This window comes from Patiria miniata, unplaced genomic scaffold (genome assembly GCF_015706575.1).
Source record: "Patiria miniata isolate m_02_andy unplaced genomic scaffold, ASM1570657v1 HiC_scaffold_10, whole genome shotgun sequence".
Lineage (NCBI taxonomy): Eukaryota > Metazoa > Echinodermata > Asteroidea > Valvatida > Asterinidae > Patiria > Patiria miniata.
Window position 1 is genome coordinate 19,286,373 of NW_024037048.1, and position 5,567 is coordinate 19,291,939.

The window sequence follows — 5,567 nt, forward strand, 5'->3', positions numbered from 1 at the left end:
GCTATCCCTTTTTTTCTTTTTTAAATGGCAGCCAAAACATGCTTGTTACAACATACAATTTATCAGGTTCAAGCATATTGACGGCATTTTGAAACACAAATCAAAAGTGATACACTGCCACCACTCACACTGCAAAGCTATCACACATTCTCCATCTCTAGATGTGCTTTCAAAAAATCGCTATGAGCATTGCTCTTTTCGATCGTCTGGTACCGGTGGCCCATTTTTTGGACCAAAGCTGAGAGCCTATTACTCCTGGGTGGGGAGAAGCAATGAGTAACAAAGTGCCTTGCCCAAGGGCACACGCACCATGACCCCAGGCTGGACTCGAACCCACAACCTGCAGCTTTAACGCAGACCACGTATCCAACGCCCTTAACCACGAGGCCACAGCACTCCACACTCCTCTTGAATCAGGACAGATCATAGGTTGGAGGGAAATAAGCACCAGGCAAGGATTCCAAAGAGATGCAGCACGTGGGAAAACAAGCTATTGCAATATCTTTTTTTGTTCTACATCTAGGTATACGGCAACAGTTTATGGATGAGAACAGACAGAAAGTCGGGCTTCTTTCTCAACAGGGCCGACCATCGATGGAAATCGGTACAAAATCCCACTTTTCTTGGAAATGACAGCACACCAGGTGCCGTGATTTCACAGGATGCTTGAGACTATCATTCCCTAACAGTCAGGTATTTCATAATAACTTGGTAGTTTTGGTTTTTGATGTTTGCAAATGAAAGGCACCATGACTAGTTCAGGCACCATGACGAGTCACTGCGCCATGACTGGCCAACTATTGAGGGCGCAACAATGAAAATTGGGTCTGGGAGTCCAACCTACCTCCTGTGCTTCCTTGTAGTTGCCTGCTGTGGCTTTGGCCTGCGCATAGTTGTAGTTGAACCTATCGTCGTTGTAGAAGTAACTCTAGAAACGTAAACATACAAAAATGTCATCTTAGTTTTTCTGATAATTTTCCCACCTGCACTACTTCCCCCCCCCCCCCCAAAAAAGGACAAATACAGCTAAACCATGCCACAGAAACAACTATGAGCAAGTTGGGGCGAGACTAGTGGTCGATTCCTGACGTAATTTGATGCCTGAGCACTAATATCAACATGCAAACGCCTTTAGTCAGACAATGGTCAAAATTGTTCACCAAATAAAGAGAATGGTCAAGAATAATTCCAAAAAAAAAATTGGTCCTGAATAATAGAGGGTGATTGGCAATAAATATTGTCAGGTTTTTGGAGAAAAGTTCAAAAACGAATAGTTTTTAACACTAAATGCATTAGATAAAATTACCTGAGAGCAAATATGCAGTCCTATGCCCCCTGTCTGTCTGGCCTCAACTCCATTTTCAAAGCTGTTAATGAAATAAAATGAATCAATAAACATTACTGCAACTTTCCTAAAAAAATACAGCGGTGCTGTTGGAACCCCTCGGCCTGAGTTTGTTGATATAAGGTGCAAAATTACAAGTACATGTAGTACAATAGTTAATACTGGTCAATGGAATGACCTAGACCTTGACCAATGACATTGACCTTTGACCTTTTGACCCCCAAATCAATCCAAACTTGATTTTCCTGAAGGGCAACCCCTGAAGTTACAAACCCGAATCATATTTCTAACTCAAATTATCATCGAGAAACAATCTACCTTCAACTCACCACTGATATACTCACCCACAAATAAGAAAATAATGTTCTAACTAACATACTTCTAGTTGGGTAAAGTAGAGATATATTCATTTATTAATTAAGAATTTGCTAACTTTAAATAACCTTTTTAGTGTTAACCTGGAATTTTCCAAGATTTACGCAAGTGCGCTGTGTTAGGGAACACTAAGCTGATTTTTGGCCCAATTTCCGGACGCCACCGTTTATAAATTTTGCTCAAAATTGTATGACAGTGAAATTGTTTACAGTACTATAGTAGTTAAATGGCAAACACTATTGAAAAAGTAGGCCCTACCAGTAACAACTGAATGAATTTGAAGTTTATCAACAAAGAAGTTTGGCACACCGTGCATGAGGAAAGTCAGGAGAAAAGTCGCAGTGCGCCACGTTAGGGAACACCATTATATGTGTGCATTGATACTGGGTTCTTAATTGGGGTAGGTGCGGTGAACTAAAAACAATAGGCCCTGGCCCTGCTGACTATATGACTATACAATCATGGAGCTATAAAAAGAGGTCTTACCCACAATGTATGCAAAGCATTCAAAAATACTCTGGAAAGACTCCCATACCTCAGACGTCACTGACCAACAAAGACTAGGAAATGTCCTTTGACATGTTTTCTCAGTAGGCATGGTAGCAACTTTTCCCTGATATAAATCCGACATTTTTGGACACATTATCCCTTTTAATGGTGATATAGGTCACTGTAGGGAAAATTAGTGATGTCCAGATATATGGGAATCTTTCCAGTACGCCGAAAGGAAGTTGAATTTTGAGAAATAAATAGTCCAGACTTACCTGACGTACAGGCCTATATAGCCTACCGCTGCATTATCTGCTGCATAATGTTGATCGATAACCAAACAACAGGTGGCGCTCTTTACAATTAACGGTGTCAGGTACAATCTCATTCAAGTGATGTTGAGCGGTATGCGTTGCCATGGTGATACGTCATCACTGTGCTCTGCATCCTGTATGTGCTCCACAGTTGACATCCTTGTAGAACCTTCAAACTCTGTCAACTTCAAGAAACAAAGAAAAACAAGTTATTTTAACATCTTTACCTTCTAATTCTTAAGGTTTAGTTCAAATATTGTTTTCATCTGCTATTTTTGGAAAATGCATTGTTTGAAGAATTTGGTTGACAATAATTACTGTGAAATTTTAGAACAATTTCCCAAAAATTGACAAATTTACAAACGATAAAAATGGGGCCTGTAGGGCCTGACCATACTTCCTGAACTTAGTTTAAAACCCTTACACTTACAGTTCTGGAAGAATGACTATACAATCATGGAGCTATAAAAAGAAAGTCTAACAATGTATGCAATTAAAACATTAATAACCCCTAGGCCCTTTGCTTGGAACCATCCTCAATCCTCCAAAATTTTGCAACTCCGCCTAAATTTTTCAAAATTGTCAGACAGTCCTGCCTCAAAATGCATTCATCGTCAATCCTCCAAAATCCTCCTCATCCCACAATTTTGCACTCGTGTTTAAATGAAGGATAACCAACGCCAAATCCTTCAAAATCATCAGACAGTCCTGCCACAAAATGCATTCATCTCAATCCTCCAAAATCTTTATGTGCTTCAATCACCATTCATCCTCAATCCTCTAGAATCCTCATTTGATTCAATCATGCATCCTCAATCCTCTAGAATCCTCATTTGATTCAATCACCATTCATCCTCAATCCTCTAGAATCCTCATTTGATTCAATCACCATTCATCCTCAATCCTCCAGAATCCTCATTTGATTCAATCACCATTCATCCTCAATCCTCTAGAATCCTCATGTGCTTCAATCACCATTCATCCTCAATCCTCTAGAATCCTCATGTGCTTCAATCACCATTCATCCTCAATCCTCAAAATCTTCATGTGCTTCAATCACCATTCATCCTCAATCCTCTAGAATCCTCATTTGATTCAATCACCATCCTCAATCCTCTAGAATCCTCATTTGATTCAATCACAATTTATCCTCAATCCTCTAGAATCCTCATTTGATTCAATCACCATTCATCCTCAATCCTCTAGAATCCTCATGTGCTTCAATCACCATTCATCCTCAATCCTCTAGAATCCTCCAAAACCGCCAGGAGGATTTTGGAGGAGCGAGGAGGGTTAGGAGGAGGGATGGAGGAAAAAATACTCCGGAAAGATTCCATACCTGGAGTTCTGGACATTTAGTGAAATGTCTCCGTGGTGTTTTTTCAGACAGTAGGATGCTGGCAGTGGCAGTAAGCATGTAGGATGGAACGCCGTATTATCGCGGTACTTATCACGTTTCTTGTTTGGAATGGAGATTGCCCGCTAACCTTCCCGAATTGTCCTGTCTCTTAGGTTGTATAACTCTTCCTTTTCAAATGCCTGTGAAAAGACATGCTCGGAATGTGCGAATGGAGGTGGACTCCCTATTATGGGAATTGTGGTTTTTATAATAATCTCAACTTTTTTTTTCATAGTGAATGTTTTACCAAAACATCCCCTGAATAAAGTCTGATATTTTCCCTGTAACGTTTAAGTTGATTAAAGACTATAGCCCTGCAGGATGATTTCTTAAAACCCTGCCCTTCCCCGAAAGGAGAAGAAAAATTACTGTGACAACGTCTACTGATTGGTGTTTGGGGGCGCCATTCACTTTACACGGTGTGCCGTTTTATTTTTTTACGCGCTGTCCTTATTTTGATCCCGTAAAAGTTTTTATGATTCCGCGGTGGAATTATCGTCATTCGACTTCATTTTGTGTTTGCAGCTGTAGAAGGGGAACCAGACAATGGAACTTTCATGGACGGAGCACCATTAATGATTTATGTTAAAATTAATAGACGGTACCTTTTAGGTTTAGCAGACACGGTCATGACGGTGAGGGAAAATTTGCAGGTTTTGGAAAATGTGACTAAATATTTATTAAAAATCGTTAAAAGTCCCAAAAAACAACATTTTTTAATCGTCCTTTTTTAAATACGACTCGGCAGTAAGTCCTTATGGCCTGGAGGACCTGGATAAAAATCGCCACTTCAAGGAGTTTAGTCAACACAAAAGGAGAAATTTTCCATGCCGCGATAAAGGGATGCCGCGATAAAGGGATGCCGCGATAAAGGGATGCCGCGATAAAGGGATGCCGCGATAAAGGGATGCCGCGATAAAGGGATGCCGCGATAAGGGACTCCGACTATAGTTTTTAGGTAACAAATTTCCCTGCTAAATCCAATATTTTTGGACATTTTAAACGGAATTGTGGCATAAATCACTAAAGGGAGAAATGAGTAATGTCCAGATATGGGAATCTTTCCAGTACGCCGAAAGGAAGGAAGAATTTAATTTGACAAGTAAATAGTCCAGGCTTACCTGACAAAACATGCTTGGTGTACAGGCCTAGCCTACCGCTGTCGTGCCAAAAACCGTCCGGTGCCAAATAGTGTCCGCTAATTAGCATAATGCGCTCTGATTGGCCATGCGCCCATGACGTCACATTGTTTACGGAAGCTTGCCAAATAGTGTCCGCGCTTAGCGTGCATCCTATTGCGTGCCTTGCTGTTACGAGCTGTCAAGACGTCGTATAGATAAGATTTCTTTCACTTGAATTTGCTTTTTACAATCTGTTTTAACGTTTTCCTTGTTATCTGTGATAACTATTTACATGGTTTCCCTAATAGTTTAAACAAAATTATATTTGTGCAAAATGTTTGTGGTTTTTTTTTCGCGTCAGTTCACCTGTTTGGCGTGCAGTGCAGTACGCACGATTTTTCCTGCCAAAATAATATTGTCCGATTTTCTGCGAAACAAATATCCGATTTTTCCTGCTAAATACTGTCCGATTCCCCCTGCCAAATATCGTCTGATTCCCCCTGCCACTGAATATTGTCCGATTT

General features: G+C 40.4%; 1 protein-coding gene across 2 annotated transcripts in view; it reads right to left on the minus strand.

Annotated features, from left to right (window-relative positions):
* LOC119739524 (intraflagellar transport protein 56-like) overlaps nt 1–5,082 on the minus strand; it is a 29,464-nt gene extending 24,382 nt beyond the window's left edge. Inside the window, exons 1-2 of one of the 2 annotated variants that reach the window (XM_038214517.1) lie at nt 5,044–5,082; nt 1,307–1,367 (exon numbers count right to left, since the gene is read on the minus strand). The gene's annotated coding sequence lies outside the window, so the exon portion shown is untranslated. Of the gene's footprint in view, nt 1–1,306; nt 1,368–2,484; nt 2,666–5,043 lie in introns of those variants that run through there. The other variant, XM_038214509.1, reaches the window with a different exon arrangement.
* Nucleotides 5,083–5,567: the final 485 nt, after the last annotated feature.